This window comes from Oncorhynchus keta, chromosome 1 (assembly GCF_023373465.1).
Source record: "Oncorhynchus keta strain PuntledgeMale-10-30-2019 chromosome 1, Oket_V2, whole genome shotgun sequence".
NCBI lineage: Eukaryota > Metazoa > Chordata > Actinopteri > Salmoniformes > Salmonidae > Oncorhynchus > Oncorhynchus keta.
The window spans coordinates 88,284,977-88,308,282 of NC_068421.1; the positions used below are offsets into that span (position 1 = coordinate 88,284,977).

Genomic DNA, 23,306 nt, shown 5'->3' on the forward strand with positions numbered 1-23,306 from the left:
TCTGTGGCGTAATACTGCTGATCGCTCCTACTATAGATCAGTCTGTGGCGTAATACTGCTGATCGCTCCTACTATAGATCAGTCTCTGGCGTAATACTGCTGATCGCTCCTACTATAGATCAGTCTGTGGCGTAATACTGCTGATCGCTCCTACTATAGATCAGTCTGGAGTAATACTGCTGATCATTAATATTATAGATCAGTCTGTGGAGTAATCCGGCTGATCACTAATATTAGAGATCAGTCTGGAGTAATACTGCTGATCACTAATACTATAGATCAGTCTGTGGAGTAATTCGGCTGATCACTCCTATTATAGATCAGTCTGGGGTAATACTGCTGATCACTACTACTATAGATCAGTCTGGGGTAATACTGCTGATCACTACTACTATAGATCAGTCTGTGGAGTAATACTGCTTATCACTAATACTATAGATCAGTCTGGAGTAATACTGCTGATGACTCCTACTGTAGATCAGTCTGTGGCGTAATACTGCTGATCACTCCCACTATAGATCAGTCTGGAGTAATACTGCTGATCACTCCTACTATAGATCAGTCTGTGGCGTAATACTGCTGATCACTCCTACTATAGATCAGTCTGGAGTAATCCTGCTGATCACTCCTACTATAGATCAGTCTGTGGCGTAATACTGCTGATCACTCCTACTATAGATCAGTCTGTGGCGTAATACTGCTGATCACTCCTACTATAGATCAGTCTGTGGAGTAATCCGGCTGATCACTAATATTATAGATCAGTCTGGAGTAATACTGCTGATCACTAATACTATAGATCAGTCTGTGGAGTAATCCGGCTGATCACTAATATTATAGATCAGTCTGTGGAGTAATCCTGCTGATCACTCCTACTATAGATCAGTCTGTGGCGTAATACTGCTGATCACTCCTACTATAGATCAGTCTGTGGCGTAATACTGCTGATCGCTCCTACTATAGATCAGTCTGTGGCGTAATACTGCTGATCGCTCCTACTATAGATCAGTCTGTGGCGTAATACTGCTGATCACTCCTACTATAGATCAGTCTGTGGCGTAATACTGCTGATCACTCCTACTATAGATCAGTCTGTGGCGTAATACTGCTGATCGCTCCTACTATAGATCAGTCTGTGGCGTAATACTGCTGATCACTCCTACTATAGATCAGTCTGTGGCGTAATACTGCTGATCACTACTACTATAGATCAGTCTGTGGAGTAATACTGCTGATCACTTCTACTATAGATCAGTCTGTGGAGTAATACTGCTGATCACTCCTACTATAGATCAGTCTGTGGCGTAATACTGCTGATCACTCTTACTATAGATCAGTCTGTGGCGTAATACTGCTGATCACTAATACTATAGATCAGTCTGGAGTAATACTGCTGATGACTCCTACTATAGATCAGTCTGTGGCGTAATACTGCTGATCACTCCTGCTATAGATCAGTCTGTGGCGTAATACTGCTGATCACTCCTACTATAGATCAGTCTGTGGAGTAATACTGCTGATCACTCCTACTATAGATCAGTCTGTGGAGTAATACTGCTGATCACTCCTACTATAGATCAGTCTGTGGCGTAATACTGCTGATCACTCCTACTATAGATCAGTCTGTGGCGTAATACTGCTGATCACTAATACTATAGATCAGTCTGGAGTAATACTGCTGATCACTCCGACTATAGATCAGTCTGTGGAGTAATACTGCTGATCACTCCTACTATAGATCAGTCTGGAGTAATACTGCTGATCACTCCGACTATAGATCAGTCTGTGGCGTAATACTGCTGATCACTCCTACTATAGATCAGTCTGTGGCGTAATACTGCTGATCACTCCTACTATAGATCAGTCTGTGGCGTAATACTGCTGATCACTCCTACTATAGATCAGTCTGTGGCGTAATACTGCTGATCACTAATACTATAGATCAGTCTGGAGTAATACTGCTGATCACTCCTACTATAGATCAGTCTGTGGAGTAATACTGCTGATCACTAATACTATAGATCAGTCTGGAGTAATACTGCTGATCACTCCTACTATACATCAGTCTGTGGCGTAATACTGCTGATCACTCCGACTATAGATCAGTCTGTGGAGTAATACTGCTGATCACTCCGACTATAGATCAGTCTGTGGAGTAATACTGCTGATCACTCCTACTATAGATCAGTCTGTGGCGTAATACTGCTGATCACTCCTACTGTAGATCAGTCTGGAGTAATACTGCTGATCACTCCTACTATAGATCAGTCTGGAGTAATACTGCTGATCACTCCTACTATAGATCAGTCTGAGTCATACTGCTGATCACTAATACTATAGATCAGTCTGTGGTGTAATACTGCTGATTGCTCCTACTATAGATCAGTCTGGAGTAATACTGCTGATCACTCCTACTATAGATCAGTCTGGAGTAATACTGCTGATCACTAATACTATAGATCAGTCTGGAGTAATACTGCTGATCACTCCTACTATAGATCAGTCTGTGGAGTAATACTGCTGATCACTCCTACTATAGATCAGTCTGTGGCGTAATACTGCTGATCACTAATACTATAGATCAGTCTGGAGTAATCCGGCTGACACTCCTATATAGATCAGTCTGTGGCAATACTGCTGATCGCTCCTACTATAGATCAGTCTGTGGCGTAATACTGCTGATCACTCCGACTATAGATCAGTCTGTGGCGTAATACTGCTGATCGCTCCTACTATAGATCAGTCTGTGGCGTAATACTGCTGATCGCTCCTACTATAGATCAGTCTGTGGCGTAATACTGCTGATCACTCCTACTATAGATCAGTCTGGAGTAATACTGCTGATCACTCCTACTATAGATCAGTCTGGAGTAATACTGCTGATCACTAATACTATAGATCAGTCTGTGGTGTAATACTGCTGATTGCTCCTACTATAGATCAGTCTGGAGTAATACTGCTGATCACTCCTACTATAGATCAGTCTGGAGTAATACTGCTGATCACTAATACTATAGATCAGTCTGGAGTAATACTGCTGATCACTCCTACTATAGATCAGTCTGTGGAGTAATACTGCTGATCACTCCTACTATAGATCAGTCTGTGGCGTAATACTGCTGATCACTAATACTATAGATCAGTCTGGAGTAATACTGCTGATCACTCCTACTATAGATCAGTCTGTGGCGTAATACTGCTGATCACTCCTACTATAGATCAGTCTGTGGCGTAATACTGCTGATCGCTCCTACTATAGATCAGTCTGTGGCGTAATACTGATCACTATAGATCAGTCTGTGGCGTAATACTGCTGATCACTCCTACTATAGATCAGTCTGGAGTAATACTGCTGATCACTCCTACTATAGATCAGTCTGGAGTAATACTGCTGATCACTAATACTATAGATCAGTCTGTGGTGTAATACTGCTGATTGCTCCTACTATAGATCAGTCTGTGGCGTAATACTGCTGATCACTAATACTATAGATCAGTCTGGAGTAATCCGGCTGATCACTCCTACTATAGATCAGTCTGTGGCGTAATACTGCTGATCGCTCCTACTATAGATCAGTCTGTGGCGTAATACTGCTGATCGCTCCTACTATAGATCAGTCTGTGGCGTAATACTGCTGATCGCTCCTACTATAGATCAGTCTGTGGCGTAATACTGCTGATCGCTCCTACTATAGATCAGTCTGTGGCGTAATACTGCTGATCACTCCTACTATAGATCAGTCTGTGGAGTAATACTGCTGATCACTCCGACTATAGATCAGTCTGTGGAGTAATACTGCTGATCACTAATACTATAGATCAGTCTGTGGAGTAATACTGCTGATCACTCCTACTATAGATCAGTCTGTGGCGTAATACTGCTGATCACTCCTACTATAGATCAGTCTGGAGTAATACTGCTGATCACTCCTACTATAGATCAGTCTGGAGTAATACTGCTGATCACTAATACTATAGATCAGTCTGTGGTGTAATACTGCTGATTGCTCCTACTATAGATCAGTCTGTGGCGTAATACTGCTGATCACTAATACTATAGATCAGTCTGGAGTAATCCGGCTGATCACTCCTACTATAGATCAGTCTGTGGCGTAATACTGCTGATCGCTCCTACTATAGATCAGTCTGTGGCGTAATACTGCTGATCGCTCCTACTATAGATCAGTCTGTGGCGTAATACTGCTGATCGCTCCTACTATAGATCAGTCTGTGGCGTAATACTGCTGATCACTCCTACTATAGATCAGTCTGGAGTAATACTGCTGATCATTAATATTATAGATCAGTCTGTGGAGTAATCCGGCTGATCACTAATATTAGAGATCAGTCTGGAGTAATACTGCTGATCACTAATACTATAGATCAGTCTGTGGAGTAATACTGCTGATCACTCCTATTATAGATCAGTCTGGGGTAATACTGCTGATCACTACTACTATAGATCAGTCTGTGGAGTAATACTGCTTATCACTAATACTATAGATCAGTCTGGAGTAATACTGCTGATGACTCCTACTATAGATCAGTCTGTGGCGTAATACTGCTGATCACTCCCACTATAGATCAGTCTGGAGTAATACTGCTGATCACTCCTACTATAGATCAGTCTGTGGCGTAATACTGCTGATCACTCCTACTATAGATCAGTCTGGAGTAATCCGGCTGATCACTCCTACTATAGATCAGTCTGTGGCGTAATACTGCTGATCACTCCTACTATAGATCAGTCTGTGGAGTAATACTGCTGATCACTCCTACTATAGATCAGTCTGTGGAGTAATACTGCTGATCACTACTACTATAGATCAGTCTGTGGAGTAATACTGCTGATCACTCCTACTATAGATCAGTCTGTGGAGTAATACTGCTGATCACTCCTACTATAGATCAGTCTGTGGCGTAATACTGCTGATCACTCCTACTATAGATCAGTCTGTGGCGTAATACTGCTGATCACTAATACTATAGATCAGTCTGGAGTAATACTGCTGATGACTCCTACTATAGATCAGTCTGTGGCGTAATACTGCTGATCACTCCTACTATAGATCAGTCTGTGGCGTAATACTGCTGATCACTCCTACTATAGATCAGTCTGTGGAGTAATACTGCTGATCACTCCTACTATAGATCAGTCTGTGGAGTAATACTGCTGATCACTCCTACTATAGATCAGTCTGTGGCGTAATACTGCTGATCACTCCTACTATAGATCAGTCTGTGGCGTAATACTGCTGATCACTAATACTATAGATCAGTCTGGAGTAATACTGCTGATCACTCCTACTATAGATCAGTCTGTGGAGTAATACTACTGATCACTCCGACTATAGATCAGTCTGGAAATACTGCTGATCACTCCGACTATAGATCAGTCTGTGGCGTAATACTGCTGATCACTCCTACTATACATCAGTCTGTGGCGTAATACTTCTGATCACTCCTACTATAGATCAGTCTGTGGCGTAATACTGCTGATCACTCCTACTATAGATCAGTCTGTGGCGCTGATCATACTGTCTGAGTAATACTGCTGATCACTACTATAGATCAGTCTGTGGAGTAATACTGCTGATCACTAATACTATAGATCAGTCTGGAGTAATACTGCTGATCACTCCGACTATAGATCAGTCTGTGGCGTAATACTGCTGATCACTCCGACTATAGATCAGTCTGTGGAGTAATACTGCTGATCACTCCGACTATAGATCAGTCTGTGGAGTAATACTGCTGATCACTCCTACTATAGATCAGTCTGTGGCGTAATACTGCTGATCACTCCTACTATAGATCAGTCTGTGGCGTAATACTGCTGATCACTCCTACTATAGATCAGTCTGGAGTAATACTGCTGATCACTCCTACTATAGATCAGTCTGGAGTAATACTGCTGATCACTAATACTATAGATCAGTCTGTGGTGTAATACTGCTGATTGCTCCTACTATAGATCAGTCTGGAGTAATACTGCTGATCACTCCTACTATAGATCAGTCTGGAGTAATACTGCTGATCACTAATACTATAGATCAGTCTGGAGTAATACTGCTGATCACTCCTACTATAGATCAGTCTGTGGAGTAATACTGCTGATCACTCCTACTATAGATCAGTCTGTGGCGTAATACTGCTGATCACTAATACTATAGATCAGTCTGGAGTAATCCATTTGATCACTCCTACTATAGATCAGTCTGTGGCGTAATACTGCTGATCGCTCCTACTATAGATCAGTCTGTGGCGTAATACTGCTGATCGCTCCTACTATAGATCAGTCTGTGGCGTAATACTGCTGATCGCTCCTACTATAGATCAGTCTGTGGCGTAATACTGCTGATCGCTCCTACTATAGATCAGTCTGTGGCGTAATACTGCTGATCACTCCTACTATAGATCAGTCTGTGGAGTAATACTGCTGATCACTCCGACTATAGATCAGTCTGTGGAGTAATACTGCTGATCACTCCTACTATAGATCAGTCTGTGGAGTAATACTGCTGATCACTCCGACTATAGATCAGTCTGTGGAGTAATACTGCTGATCACTAATACTATAGATCAGTCTGTGGAGTAATACTGCTGATCACTCCTACTATAGATCAGTCTGTGGCGTAATACTGCTGATCACTCCTACTATAGATCAGTCTGGAGTAATACTGCTGATCACTCCTACTATAGATCAGTCTGGAGTAATACTGCTGATCACTAATACTATAGATCAGTCTGTGGTGTAATACTGCTGATTGCTCCTACTATAGATCAGTCTGTGGCGTAATACTGCTGATCACTAATACTATAGATCAGTCTGGAGTAATCCGGCTGATCACTCCTACTATAGATCAGTCTGTGGCGTAATACTGCTGATCGCTCCTACTATAGATCAGTCTGTGGCGTAATACTGCTGATCGCTCCTACTATAGATCAGTCTGTGGCGTAATACTGCTGATCGCTCCTACTATAGATCAGTCTGTGGCGTAATACTGCTGATCACTCCTACTATAGATCAGTCTGGAGTAATACTGCTGATCACTCCTACTATAGATCAGTCTGGAGTAATACTGCTGATCACTAATACTATAGATCAGTCTGTGGTGTAATACTGCTGATTGCTCCTACTATAGATCAGTCTGTGGCGTAATACTGCTGATCACTAATACTATAGATCAGTCTGGAGTAATCCTGCTGATCACTCCTACTATAGATCAGTCTGTGGCGTAATACTGCTGATCGCTCCTACTATAGATCAGTCTGTGGCGTAATACTGCTGATCGCTCCTACTATAGATCAGTCTGTGGCGTAATACTGCTGATCGCTCCTACTATAGATCAGTCTGTGGCGTAACACTGCTGATCGCTCCTACTATAGATCAGTCTGTGGCGTAATACTGCTGATCACTCCTACTATAGATCAGTCTGTGGAGTAATACTGCTGATCACTCCGACTATAGATCAGTCTGTGGAGTAATACTGCTGATCACTCCTACTATAGATCAGTCTGTGGAGTAATACTGCTGATCACTCCGACTATAGATCAGTCTGTGGAGTAATACTGCTGATCACTAATACTATAGATCAGTCTGTGGAGTAATACTGCTGATCACTCCTACTATAGATCAGTCTGTGGCGTAATACTGCTGATCACTCCTACTATAGATCAGTCTGGAGTAATACTGCTGATCACTCCTACTATAGATCAGTCTGGAGTAATACTGCTGATCACTAATACTATAGATCAGTCTGTGGTGTAATACTGCTGATTGCTCCTACTATAGATCAGTCTGTGGCGTAATACTGCTGATCACTAATACTATAGATCAGTCTGGAGTAATCCGGCTGATCACTCCTACTATAGATCAGTCTGTGGCGTAATACTGCTGATCGCTCCTACTATAGATCAGTCTGTGGCGTAATACTGCTGATCGCTCCTACTATAGATCAGTCTGTGGCGTAATACTGCTGATCGCTCCTACTATAGATCAGTCTGTGGCGTAATACTGCTGATCGCTCCTACTATAGATCAGTCTGGAGTAATACTGCTGATCATTAATATTATAGATCAGTCTGTGGAGTAATCCGGCTGATCACTAATATTAGAGATCAGTCTGGAGTAATACTGCTGATCACTAATACTATAGATCAGTCTGTGGAGTAATCCGGCTGATCACTCCTATTATAGATCAGTCTGGGGTAATACTGCTGATCACTACTACTATAGATCAGTCTGTGGAGTAATACTGCTTATCACTAATACTATAGATCGGTCTGGAGTAATACTGCTGATGACTCCTACTATAGATCAGTCTGTGGCGTAATACTGCTGATCACTCCCACTATAGATCAGTCTGGAGTAATACTGCTGATCACTCCTACTATAGATCAGTCTGTGGCGTAATACTGCTGATCACTCCTACTATAGATCAGTCTGGAGTAATCCGGCTGATCACTCCTACTATAGATCAGTCTGTGGCGTAATACTGCTGATCACTCCTACTATAGATCAGTCTGTGGCGTAATACTGCTGATCACTCCTACTATAGATCAGTCTGTGGAGTAATCCGGCTGATCACTAATATTATAGATCAGTCTGGAGTAATACTGCTGATCACTAATACTATAGATCAGTCTGTGGAGTAATCCGGCTGATCACTAATATTATAGATCAGTCTGTGGAGTAATACTGCTGATCACTCCTACTATAGATCAGTCTGTGGCGTAATACTGCTGATCACTCCTACTATAGATCAGTCTGTCAATACTGATCGCTCCTACTATAGATCAGTCTGTGGCGTAATACTGCTGATCGCTCCTACTATAGATCAGTCTGTGGCGTAATACTGCTGATCGCTCCTACTATAGATCAGTCTGTGGCGTAATACTGCTGATCGCTCCTACTATAGATCAGTCTGTGGCGTAATACTGCTGATCGCTCCTACTATAGATCAGTCTGTGGCGTAATACTGCTGATCTCTCCTACTATAGATCAGTCTGTGGCGTAATACTGCTGATCACTCCTACTATAGATCAGTCTGTGGCGTAATACTGCTGATCACTCCTACTATAGATCAGTCTGTGGAGTAATACTGCTGATCACTCCGACTATAGATCAGTCTGTGGAGTAATACTGCTGATCACTCCTACTATAGATCAGTCTGTGGAGTAATACTGCTGATCACTCCGACTATAGATCAGTCTGTGGAGTAATACTGCTGATCACTAATACTATAGATCAGTCTGTGGAGTAATACTGCTGATCACTCCTACTATAGATCAGTCTGTGGCGTAATACTGCTGATCACTCCTACTATAGATCAGTCTGGAGTAATACTGCTGATCACTCCTACTATAGATCAGTCTGGGCGTAATACTGCTGATCACTAATACTATAGATCAGTCTGTGGTGTAATACTGCTGATCTCCTACTATAGATCAGTCTGTGGCGTAATACTGCTGATCACTAATACTATAGATCAGTCTGGAGTAATACTGATCACTCCTACTATAGATCAGTCTGTGGCGTAATACTGCTGATCGCTCCTACTATAGATCAGTCTGTGGCTACTGCTGATCGCTCCTACTATAGATCAGTCTGTGGCGTAATACTGCTGATACTATAGATCAGTCTGTGGCGTAATACTGCTGATCACTCCTACTATAGATCAGTCTGTGGAGTAATACTGCTGATCACTCCTACTATAGATCAGTCTGTGGCGTAATACTGCTGATCACTCTTACTATAGATCAGTCTGTGGCGTAATACTGCTGATCACTAATACTATAGATCAGTCTGGAGTAATACTGCTACTGCTGATGACTCCTACTATAGATCAGTCTGTGGCGTAATACTGCTGATCACTCCTGCTATAGATCAGTCTGTGGCGTAATACTGCTGATCACTCCTACTATAGATCAGTCTGTGGAGAAATACTGCTGATCACTCCGACTATAGATCAGTCTGTGGAGTAATACTGCTGATCACTCCTACTATAGATCAGTCTGTGGAGTAATACTGCTGATCACTCCTACTATAGATCAGTCTGTGGCGTAATACTGATGATCACTCCTACTATAGATCAGTCTGTGGCGTAATACTGCTGATCACTAATACTATAGATCAGTCTGGAGTAATACTGCTGATCACTCCGACTATAGATCAGTCTGTGGAGTAATACTGCTGATCACTCCGACTATAGATCAGTCTGGAGTAATACTGCTGATCACTCCGACTATAGATCAGTCTGTGGCGTAATACTGCTGATCACTCCTACTATAGATCAGTCTGTGGTGTAATACTGCTGATCACTCCTACTATAGATCAGTCTGTGGCGTAATACTGCTGATCACTAATACTATAGATCAGTCTGGAGTAATACTGCTGATCACTCCGACTATAGATCAGTCTGTGGAGTAATACTGCTGATCACTAATACTATAGATCAGTCTGGAGTAATACTGCTGATCACTCCGACTATAGATCAGTCTGTGGCATAATACTGCTGATCACTCCGACTATAGATCAGTCTGTGGAGTAATACTGCTGATCACTCCGACTATAGATCAGTCTGTGGAGTAATACTGCTGATCACTCCTACTATAGATCAGTCTGTGGCGTAATACTGCTGATCACTCCTACTATAGATCAGTCTGTGGAGTAATACTGCTGATCACTCCGACTATAGATCAGTCTGTGGAGTAATACTGCTGATCACTCCTACTATAGATCAGTCTGTGGAGTAATACTGCTGATCACTCCGACTATAGATCAGTCTGTGGAGTAATACTGCTGATCACTAATACTATAGATCAGTCTGTGGAGTAATACTGCTGATCACTCCTACTATAGATCAGTCTGTGGCGTAATACTGCTGATCACTCCTACTATAGATCAGTCTGGAGTAATACTGCTGATCACTCCTACTATAGATCAGTCTGGAGTAATACTGCTGATCACTAATACTATAGATCAGTCTGTGGTGTAATACTGCTGATTGCTCCTACTATAGATCAGTCTGGAGTAATACTGCTGATCACTCCTACTATAGATCAGTCTGGAGTAATACTGCTGATCACTCCTACTATAGATCAGTCTGTGGCGTAATACTGCTGATCACTCCTACTATAGATCAGTCTGGAGTAATACTGCTGATCACTCCTACTATAGATCAGTCTGGAGTAATACTGCTGATCACTAATACTATAGATCAGTCTGGTGTAATACTGCTGATTGCTCCTACTATAGATCAGTCTGGAGTAATACTGCTGATCACTCCTACTATAGATCAGTCTGGAGTAATACTGCTGATCACTAATACTATAGATCAGTCTGGAGTAATACTGCTGATCACTCCTACTATAGATCAGTCTGTGGAGTAATACTGCTGATCACTCCTACTATAGATCAGTCTGTGGCGTAATACTGCTGATCACTAATACTATAGATCAGTCTGGAGTAATACTGCTGATCACTCCGACTATAGATCAGTCTGTGGAGTAATACTGCTGATTGCTCCGACTATAGAGGAGAGTAGACAGTGTTTAACCATGTGAACTTTCACTGTGTTTTAATGATTAGAGAAATGACTCCTGCTTGCTGTGATGTTATACTCCATGTTTCTGTTATGCTTCACTGATAACCCCATCACATACTATTCATATTACTGTTTAGATCATTGAATACAATACTGTTCATTATACTTTTCATAACTGTTTGAAAGGTTTGTGTGATTATAAGACATGCCATTCTCCTGGTTAATTTAACTTACCCATTATGTTCATCATCTACCTATGAATAACGATGGCTACCTAAAAAGCAAAGAACAAATCATTTTGTTTATACAGTCAGAAGGTTACACTAGTGGTCTCATTAAATATGATCAAACAGGTGGATTGATTTTCATAAAAAAAGGTTTAGATCAAAATAAGAAAATGCATTTCACTTCTATTGTATTAATCTACAGTAGATAGCTCACAGGGCATCCTGGACTTATGCATTCCATATATTAGATGATGTTAAACTCTTAATGTTGAGAGAATGACTATCTTACACTGATGGGTGTTCCTTTACATGACATGAACTTACATATAGGTATGTGTTCTCCATACTGTAACTCTCCATCATAACACTTCACCTCAATTTCGTCTATATTCGGTCGAAATGTCTTGTATTGATGGTAATATCCCTCTTTGCAATGAAGAGTCTTTTTTTCACCGTGCGCAATCTTATCTTTCTTGGGTAAATTCTGTAGATTGTACTCTGCATCAAAAGTGGAAATCTCACAAGGCCCTGATGGAAATGAAACCCAGTCATTTTTTCATTAACTTAGTGTGCAGTACATATTCATGCATTTATATACACTTGACATGTAGATATTAACACCATGTTCAGACCAGTTGAAAATAATGTACTTACGTAAACACTTTGGAGGACTCTGCCATTTTCCATTCAGACATCTGATGCTGCCTGTGAAACTCAGTGTAAACTGTCTGCTGCATTGGTAGGACACCTCTATAATTACACCTTCAACATCTCTCTTTTCCTTGGTGAAATCTCCATTAGTAATGGGAGGAGGATCAGGACAGCTTGCTAGATTAAACAGGGATCATAATCCCGTACCATGTAAATACATTACAATGATACAGTACGATGATAATACAATACCATGACAATACAGTAGCATGATAATACAATACCATGACAATACAGTAGCATGATAATACAATACCATGATGATACAATACCATGTTAATACAGTACCATGATACAGTACCATGATAATACAGTACCATGTTAATACAGTACCAAGATACAGTAACATAATACAGTACCATGAGAATACAGTACCTGTCACGGCTGTTGTAAGAAGAGGACCAAGGTGCAGCGTGGTGAACGTACATTTTCTTTTATTAATAAAAATGACACCGAACAAAACAATAAACACTACAAAAACAAACCGTGAAGCTAAAGGCTATGTGCCCTAAACAAAGTCAACTTCCCACAAAGACAGGTGAAAAAAAGGGCTACTGAAGTATGGTTCTCAATCAGAGAATACCGATTGCGAGCCAGACCTAATCGCCCAACATCAGTGCCTGACCTCATTAATGCTCTTGTGGCTGAATGGAAGCAATACCCTGCAGCAATTTACCAACATCTAGTGGAAAACCTTCCCAGAAGAGTGGAGGCTGTTATAGCAGCAAAGGGGGGACCAACACCATATTAATATAAGGGCACAAGTCGAGACTCATATGCAGACACAGGAGGCAGATGGTTGAGCTCCAATAACTATTATAACCCAAGGGGTAGGCAAAAGGCAGATCGGGTACAGGCGAGAGTTCATAAACCAGGTCAGAGTCCAAACAGTACAGGGCGTTAGACAGTCTCGAGGTCAGGACAGGCAGGGGTTCAGTAACCATGTCCGTCTCCAAACAGTACAAGGTGTTAGGCAGGCTCGAGGTCGGGGCAGGAAGAATGGTCAGACAGGCGGGTTTGGTGTCAGGACAGGGTCAAAACCAGGAGGACTTGGAAAAAACAGAGACGAGGGAAAAAATAGGAGCTAGGAGATAAACGCTGGTTGACTTGGCAAACAAGATGAACTGGCACAGAGGTGTCACATGAGTGACACCTGGAGGGGGTGGAGACAAGCACAAGGACATGTGAAACAGATCATGGCGTGACATTTCACAATTTTGGAATGTGATGTTTGACGAGCAGTTGTCCACATACTTCTGGTTGCAAGCAGACCACTGTGCCCAAGAACGACAAGGTAACCTGCCTAAATGACTACCGTCTCGTAACGCTCACATTTGTAGCCATGAAATGCTTTGAAAGGCTGATCATGGCTCACATGAACACCATCATCTCAGAAACCCTGGACCCGCTCCAATTCAAATACCACCCCAACAGATCAACAGATGATTGCCCTTTCCCACCTGGACAAAAGGAACACCTGTGTGAGAATTCTGTTCATTGACTACAGCTCAGCGTTCAACAACATAGTGCCCTCCAAGCTCATCACTACGCTAAGGTCCCTGGGACTGAACACCTCCCTCTGCAACTGGATCCTGGACTTCCGGAGAGGGGCCGCCCCCAGGTTGTAAGGGTAGGCAATAACACATCTGCCACACTGACCCTCAACACGGGGCCCCTCGGGTGCGTGCTTAGTCCCCTCATGTACTCCCTATTCACGCAAGACTGTGTGGCCACGCATAACTCCAACACCATCATTAAGTTTGGTTACGACACATGATGGTAGGCCTGATCACCGATGATGATGAGACAGCCTATAGGGAGGAGGTCAGAGACCTGGCAGTGTGGTGCCAGGACAACAACCTCCACTCAATGTGAGCAAGACAAACAAACTTATTGTGAACTACAGGAAAGGATTTGGCATGGGCCCTCAGATCCTCAAAAAGTTTAACAGCTGCACCATTCAGAGCATCTTGACTGACTGCATCACCGCTTGGTGTGGAAACTGCATGGCACCCAACAGCAAGGCACTACAGAGGGTGGTGAGTATGGCCCTGTACATCAGAGAGGAAGGTCCAAAAATGTGTCAAAGTCTCCAGCCACCCAAGCCATAGACTGTTCTCTCTGCTACCGCAAGTTCAAGTGATAACACACACTTTCACACTCACCACATACACTGCTGCTTCTGTGTATTATCAGCCCTGTTGCCTAGTCACTTTACCCCTACCTACAGTATACTGCTGTTATTGTGTATTATCAATCCTGTTGCCTAGTCACTTTACCCCTACCTACAGTATACTGCTGTTATTGTGTATTATCACTCCTGTTGCCTAGTCACTTTACCCCTACCTACAGTATACTGCTGTTATTGTGTATTATCACTCCTGTTGCCTAGTCACTTTACCCCTACCTACAGTATACTGCTGTTATTGTGTATTATCAATCCTGTTGCCTAGTCACTTTACCCCTACCTACAGTATACTGTTGTTATTGTGTATTATCACTCCTGTTGCCTAGTCACTTTACCCCTACCTACAGTATACTGCTGTTATTGTGTATTATCAATCCTGTTGCCTAGTCACTTTACCCCTACCTACAGTATACTGCTGTTATTGTGTATTATCACTCCTGTTGCCTAGTCACTTTACCTCTACCTACAGTATACTGCTGTTATTGTGTATTATCAATCATGTTGCCTAGTCACTTTACCCCTACCTACAGTATACTGCTGTTATTGTGTATTATCACTCCTGTTGCCTAGTCACTTTACCTCTACCTACAGTATACTGCTGTTATTGTGTATTATCAATCATGTTGCCTAGTCACTTTACCCCTACCTACAGTATACTGCTGTTATTGTGTATTATCAATCCTGTTGCCTAGTCACTTTACCCCTACCTACAGTATACTGCTGTTATTGTGTATTATCACTCCTGTTGCCTAGTCACTTTACCCCTACCTACAGTATACTGCTGTTATTGTGTATTATCAATCCTGTTGCCTAGTCACTTTACCCCTACCTACAGTATACTGCTGTTATTGTGTATTATCAATCCTGTTGCCTAGTCACTTTACCCCTACCTACAGTATACTGCTGCTACTGTGTATTATCACTCCTGTTGCCTAGTCACTTTACCCCTACCTACAGTATACTGCTGTTATTGTGTATTATCACTCCTGTTGCCTAGTCACTTTACCCCTACCTACAGTATACTGCTGTTATTGTGTATTATCACTCCTGTTGCCTAGTCACTTTACCCCTACCTACAGTATACTGCTGTTATTGTGTATTATCACTCCTGTTGCCTAGTCACTTTACCCCTACCTACAGTATACTGCTGTTATTGTGTATTATCACTCCTGTTGCCTAGTCACTTTACCCCTACCTACAGTATACTGCTGTTATTGTGTATTATCACTCCTGTTGCCTAGTCACTTTACCCCTACCTACAGTATACTGCTGTTATTGTGTATTATCACTCCTGTTGCCCCCTACCTACAGTCACTTTATTGTGTACACCCTACCTACAGTATACTGCTGTTATTGTGTATTATCACTCCTGTTGCCTTGTCACTTTACCCCTACCTACAGTATACTGCTGTTATTGTGTATTATCACTCCTGTTGCCTAGTCACTTTACCCCTACCTACAGTATACTGCTGTTATTGTGTATTATCAATCCTGTTGCCTAGTCACTTTACCCCTACCTACAGTATACTGCTGTTATTGTGTATTATCAATCCTGTTGCCTAGTCACTTTACCCCTACCTACAGTATACTGCTGTTATTGTGTATTATCACTCCTGTTGCCTAGTCACTTTACCCCTACCTACAGTATACTGCTGTTATTGTGTATTATCAATCCTGTTGCCTAGTCACTTTACCCCTACCTACAGTATACTGCTGTTATTGTGTATTATCACTCCTGTTGCCTAGTCACTTTACCTCTACCTACAGTATACTGCTGTTATTGTGTATTATCACTCCTGTTGCCTAGTCACTTTACCCCTACCTACAGTATACTGCTGTTATTGTGTATTATCAATCCTGTTGCCTAGTCACTTTACCCCTACCTACAGTATACTGCTGTTATTGTGTATTATCACTCCTGTTGCCTAGTCACTTTACCCCTACCTACAGTATACTGCTGTTATTGTGTATTATCACTCCTGTTGCCTAGTCACTTTACCCCTACCTACAGTATACTGCTGTTATTGTGTATTATCACTCCTGTTGCCTAGTCACTTTACCCCTACCTACAGTATACTGCTGTTATTGTGTATTATCACTCCTGTTGCCTAGTCACTTTACCCCTACCTACAGTATACTGCTGTTATTGTGTATTATCACTCCTGTTGCCTAGTCACTTTACCCCTACCTACAGTATACTGCTGTTATTGTGTATTATCAATCCTGTTGCCTAGTCACTTTACCCCTACCTACAGTATACTGCTGTTATTGTGTATTATCAATCCTGTTGCCTAGTCACTTTACCCCTACCTACAGTATACTGCTGTTATTGTGTATTATCACTCCTGTTGCCTAGTCACTTTACCCCTACCTACAGTATACTGCTGTTATTGTGTATTATCACTCCTGTTGCCTAGTCACTTTACCCCTACCTACAGTATACTGCTGTTATTGTGTATTATCACTCCTGTTGCCTAGTCACTTTACCCCTACCTACAGTATACTGCTGTTATTGTGTATTATCAATCCTGTTGCCTAGTCACTTTACCCCCTACCTACAGTATACTGCTGTTATTGTGTATTATCACTCCTGTTGCCTAGTCACTTTACCCCTACCTACAGTATCACTCCTGTTGCCTAGTCACTTTACCCCTACCTACAGTATACTGCTGTTATTGTGTATTATCACTCCTGTTGCCTAGTCACTTTACCCCTACCTACAGTATACTGCTGTTATTGTGTATTATCACTCCTGTTGCCTAGTCACTTTACCCCTACCTACAGTATACTGCTGTTATTGTGTATTATCAATCCTGTTGCCTAGTCACTTTACCCCTACCTACAGTATACTGCTGTTATTGTGTATTATCAATCCTGTTGCCTAGTCACTTTACCCCTACCTACAGTATACTGCTGTTATTGTGTATTATCAATCATGTTGCCTAGTCACTTTACCCCTACCTACAGTATACTGCTGTTATTGTGTATTATCAATCCTGTTGCCTAGTCACTTTACACCTACCTACAGTATTTTGCTGTTAGTGTGTATTATCACTCCTGTTGCCTAGTCACTTTACCCCTATCTACAGTATACTGCTGTTATTGTGTATTATCACTCCTGTTGCCTAGTCACTTTACCCCTACCTACAGTATACTGCTGTTATTGTGTATTATCACTCCTGTTGCCTAGTCACTTTACCCCTACCTACAGTATACTGCTGTTATTGTGTATTATCACTCCTGTTGCCTTGTCACTTTACCCCTACCTACAGTATACTGCTGTTATTGTGTATTATCAATCCTGTTGCCTAGTCACTTTACCCCTACCTACAGTATACTGCTGTTATTGTGTATTATCAATCCTGTTGCCTAGTCACTTTACCCCTACCTACAGTATACTGCTGTTATTGTGTATTATCAATCCTGTTGCCTAGTCACTTTACACCTACCTACAGTATACTGCTGTTATTGTGTATTATCACTCCTGTTGCCTAGTCACTTTACCCCTACCTACAGTATACTGCTGTTATTGTGTATTATCACTCCTGTTGCCTAGTCACTTTACCCCTACCTACAGTATACTGCTGTTATTGTGTATTATCACTCCTGTTGCCTAGTCACTTTACCCCTACCTACAGTATACTGCTGTTATTGTGTATTATCAATCCTGTTGCCTAGTCACTTTACCCCTACCTACAGTATACTGCTGTTATTGTGTATTATCAATCCTGTTGCCTAGTCACTTTACCCCTACCTACAGTATACTGCTGTTATTGTGTATTATCAATCCTGTTGCCTAGTCACTTTACCCCTACCTACAGTATACTGCTGTTATTGTGTATTATCAATCCTGTTGCCTAGTCACTTTACCCCTACCTACAGTATACTGCTGTTATTGTGTATTATCAATCCTGTTGCCTAGTCACTTTACCCCTACCTACAGTATACTGCTGTTATTGTGTATTATCACTCCTGTTGCCTAGTCACTTTACCCCTACCTACAGTATACTGCTGTTATTGTGTATTATCAATCCTGTTGCCTAGTCACTTTACCCCTACCTACAGTATACTGCTGTTATTGTGTATTATCACTCCTGTTGCCTAGTCACTTTACCCCTACCTACAGTATACTGCTGTTATTGTGTATTATCACTCCTGTTGCCTAGTCACTTTACCCCTACCTACAGTATACTGCTGTTATTGTGTATTATCAATCCTGTTGCCTAGTCACTTTACCCCTACCTACAGTATACTGCTGTTATTGTGTATTATCACTCCTGTTGCCTAGTCACTTTACCCCTACCTACAGTATACTGCTGTTATTGTGTATTATCAATCCTGTTGCCTAGTCACTTTACCCCTACCTACAGTATACTGCTGTTATTGTGTATTATCACTCCTGTTGCCTAGTCACTTTACCCCTACCTACAGTATACTGCTGTTATTGTGTATTATCAATCCTGTTGCCTAGTCACTTTACCCCTACCTACAGTATACTGCTGTTATTGTGTATTATCACTCCTGTTGCCTAGTCACTTTACCCTACCTACAGTATACTGCTGTTATTGTGTATTATCACAGTCCTGTTGCCTAGTCACTTTACCCCTACCTACAGTATACTGCTGTTATTGTGTATTATCAATCCTGTTGCCTAGTCACTTTACCCCTACCTACAGTATACTGCTGTTATTGTGTATTATCACTCCTGTTGCCTAGTCACTTTACCCCTACCTACAGTATACTGCTGTTATTGTGTATTATCAATCCTGTTGCCTAGTCACTTTACCCCTACCTACAGTATACTGCTGTTATTGTGTATTATCACTCCTGTTGCCTAGTCACTTTACCCCTACCTACAGTATACTGCTGTTATTGTGTATTATCACTCCTGTTGCCTAGTCACTTTACCCCTACCTACAGTATACTGCTGTTATTGTGTATTATCACTCCTGTTGCCTAGTCACTTTACCCCTACCTACAGTATACTGCTGTTATTGTGTATTATCACTCCTGTTGCCTAGTCACTTTACCCCTACCTACAGTATACTGCTGTTATTGTGTATTATCACTCCTGTTGCCTAGTCACTTTACCCCTACCTACAGTATACTGCTGTTATTGTGTATTATCACTCCTGTTGCCTAGTCACTTTACCCCTACCTACAGTATACTGCTGTTATTGTGTATTATCACTCCTGTTGCCTAGTCACTTTACCCCTACCTACAGTATACTGCTGTTATTGTGTATTATCACTCCTGTTGCCTAGTCACTTTACCCCTACCTACAGTATACTGCTGTTATTGTGTATTATCACTCCTGTTGCCTAGTCACTTTACCCCTACCTACAGTATACTGCTGTTATTGTGTATTATCACTCCTGTTGCCTAGTCACTTTACCCCTACCTACAGTATACTGCTGTTATTGTGTATTATCACTCCTGTTGCCTAGTCACTTTACCCCTACCTACAGTATACTGCTGTTATTGTGTATTATCACTCCTGTTGCCTAGTCACTTTACCCCTACCTACAGTATACTGCTGTTATTGTGTATTATCACTCCTGTTGCCTAGTCACTTTACCCCTACCTACAGTATACTGCTGTTATTGTGTATTATCAATCCTGTTGCCTAGTCACTTTACCCCTACCTACAGTATACTGCTGTTATTGTGTATTATCACTCCTGTTGCCTAGTCACTTTACCCCTACCTACAGTATACTGCTGTTATTGTGTATTATCACTCCTGTTGCCTAGTCACTTTACCCCTACCTACAGTATACTGCTGTTATTGTGTATTATCACTCCTGTTGCCTAGTCACTTTACCCCTACCTACAGTATACTGCTGTTATTGTGTATTATCAATCCTGTTGCCTAGTCACTTTACCCCTACCTACAGTATACTGCTGTTATTGTGTATTATCAATCCTGTTGCCTAGTCACTTTACCCCTACCTACAGTATACTGCTGTTATTGTGTATTATCACTCCTGTTGCCTAGTCACTTTACCCCTACCTACAGTATACTGCTGTTATTGTGTATTATCAATCCTGTTGCCTAGTCACTTTACCCCTACCTACAGTATACTGCTGTTATTGTGTATTATCAATCCTGTTGCCTAGTCACTTTACCCCTACCTACAGTATACTGCTGTTATTGTGTTATATCAATCCTGTTGCCTAGTCACTTTACCCCTACCTACAGTATACTGCTGTTATTGTGTATTATCAATCCCTGTTGCCTAGTCACTTTACCCCTACCTACAGTATACTGCTGTTATTGTGTATTATCACTCCTGTTGCCTAGTCACTTTACCCCTACCTACAGTATACTGCTGTTATTGTGTATTATCAATCCTGTTGCCTAGTCACTTTACCCCTACCTACAGTATACTGCTGTTATTGTGTATTATCAATCCTGTTGCCTAGTCACTTTACCCCTACCTACAGTATACTGCTGTTATTGTGTATTATCAATCCTGTTGCCTAGTCACTTTACCCCTACCCCTACCTACAGTATACTGCTGTTATTGTGTATTATCACTCCTGTTGCCTAGTCACTTTACCCCTACCTACAGTATACTGCTGTTATTGTGTATTATCAATCCTGTTGCCTAGTCACTTTACCCCTACCTACAGTATACTGCTGTTATTGTGTATTATCACTCCTGTTTTTATCCTGTTGCCTAGTCACTTTACCCCTACCTACAGTATACTGCTGTTATTGTGTATTATCACTCCTGTTGCCTAGTCACTTTACCCCTACCTACAGTATACTGCTGTTATTGTGTATTATCACTCCTGTTGCCTAGTCACTTTACCCCTACCTACAGTATACTGCTGTTATTGTGTATTATCACTCCTGTTGCCTAGTCACTTTACCCCTACCTACAGTATACTGCTGTTATTGTGTATTATCACTCCTGTTGCCTAGTCACTTTACCCCTACCTACAGTATACTGCTGTTATTGTGTATTATCACTCCTGTTGCCTAGTCACTTTACCCCTACCTACAGTATACTGCTGTTATTGTGTATTATCACTCCTGTTGCCTAGTCACTTTACCCCTACCTACAGTATACTGCTGTTATTGTGTATTATCACTCCTGTTGCCTAGTCACTTTACCCCTACCTACAGTATACTGCTGTTATTGTGTATTATCACTCCTGTTGCCTAGTCACTTTACCCCTACCTACAGTATACTGCTGTTATTGTGTATTATCAATCCTGTTGCCTAGTCACTTTACCCCTACCTACAGTATACTGCTGTTATTGTGTATTATCACTCCTGTTGCCTAGTCACTTTACCCCTACCTACAGTATACTGCTGTTATTGTGTATTTATCACTCCTGTTGCCTAGTCACTTTACCCCTACCTACAGTATACTGCTGTTATTGTGTATTATCACTCCTGTTGCCTAGTCACTTTACCCCTACCTACAGTATACTGCTGTTATTGTGTATTATCAATCCTGTTGCCTAGTCACTTTACCCCTACCTACAGTATACTGCTGTTATTGTGTATTATCAATCCTGTTGCCTAGTCACTTTACCCCTACCTACAGTATACTGCTGTTATTGTGTATTATCAATCCTGTTGCCTAGTCACTTTACCCCTACCTACAGTATACTGCTGTTATTGTGTATTATCACTCCTGTTGCCTAGTCACTTTACCCCTACCTACAGTATACTGCTGTTATTGTGTATTATCAATCCTGTTGCCTAGTCACTTTACCCCTACCTACAGTATACTGCTGTTATTGTGTATTATCAATCCTGTTGCCTAGTCACTTTACCCCTACCTACAGTATACTGCTGTTATTGTGTATTATCAATCCTGTTGCCTAGTCACTTTACCCCTACCTACAGTATACTGCTGTTATTGTGTATTATCAATCCTGTTGCCTAGTCACTTTACCCCTACCTACAGTATACTGCTGTTATTGTGTATTATCACTCCTGTTGCCTAGTCACTTTACCCCTACCTACAGTATACTGCTGTTATTGTGTATTATCACTCCTGTTGCCTAGTCACTTTACCCCTACCTACAGTATACTGCTGTTATTGTGTATTATCACTCCTGTTGCCTAGTCACTTTACCCCTACCTACAGTATACTGCTGTTATTGTGTATTATCACTCCTGTTGCCTAGTCACTTTACCCCTACCTACAGTATACTGCTGTTATTGTGTATTATCACTCCTGTTGCCTAGTCACTTTACCCCTACCTACAGTATACTGCTGTTATTGTGTATTATCAATCCTGTTGCCTAGTCACTTTACCCCTACCTACAGTATACTGCTGTTATTGTGTATTATCACTCCTGTTGCCTAGTCACTTTACCCCTACCTACAGTATACTGCTGTTATTGTGTATTATCAATCCTGTTGCCTAGTCACTTTACCCCTACCTACAGTATACTGCTGTTATTGTGTATTATCACTCCTGTTGCCTAGTCACTTTACCCCTACCTACAGTATACTGCTGTTATTGTGTATTATCACTCCTGTTGCCTAGTCACTTTACCCCTACCTACAGTATACTGCTGTTATTGTGTATTATCACTCCTGTTGCCTAGTCATACTGCTTTACCCACTCCTAGTCACTTTACAGTATACTGCTGTTATTGTGT

The 23,306-nt window shown here is 41.5% G+C and overlaps 1 protein-coding gene and 1 long non-coding RNA gene across 51 annotated transcripts in view; one reads left to right on the forward strand and one right to left on the reverse strand.

Annotated features, from left to right (window-relative positions):
• The window catches only part of LOC127907640 (uncharacterized), a 51,916-nt gene extending 28,667 nt beyond the window's left edge, over positions 1 to 23,249 (reverse strand). The window contains exons 1-11 of one of the 50 annotated variants that reach the window (XR_008065258.1): positions 22,170 to 23,249; positions 21,376 to 21,863; positions 18,246 to 19,160; positions 17,514 to 18,123; positions 17,230 to 17,452; positions 16,009 to 16,801; positions 15,504 to 15,869; positions 15,382 to 15,442; positions 12,430 to 15,137; positions 12,100 to 12,303; positions 11,783 to 11,822 (exon numbers count right to left, since the gene is read on the reverse strand). This is a non-coding gene — a long non-coding RNA (uncharacterized LOC127907640). Of the gene's footprint in view, positions 1 to 11,782; positions 11,823 to 12,099; positions 12,304 to 12,429; positions 15,870 to 16,008; positions 16,802 to 16,862; positions 17,168 to 17,229; positions 18,124 to 18,245; positions 19,161 to 19,283; positions 19,421 to 20,259; positions 20,406 to 21,375; positions 21,864 to 22,169 lie in introns of those variants that run through there. The other 49 variants (XR_008065256.1, XR_008065346.1, XR_008065336.1 and 46 more) reach the window with 49 other exon arrangements.
• The window catches only part of cfhl5 (complement factor H like 5), a 207,985-nt gene that overhangs the window by 113,935 nt on the left and 70,744 nt on the right, over positions 1 to 23,306 (forward strand). The window lies entirely within an intron of this gene.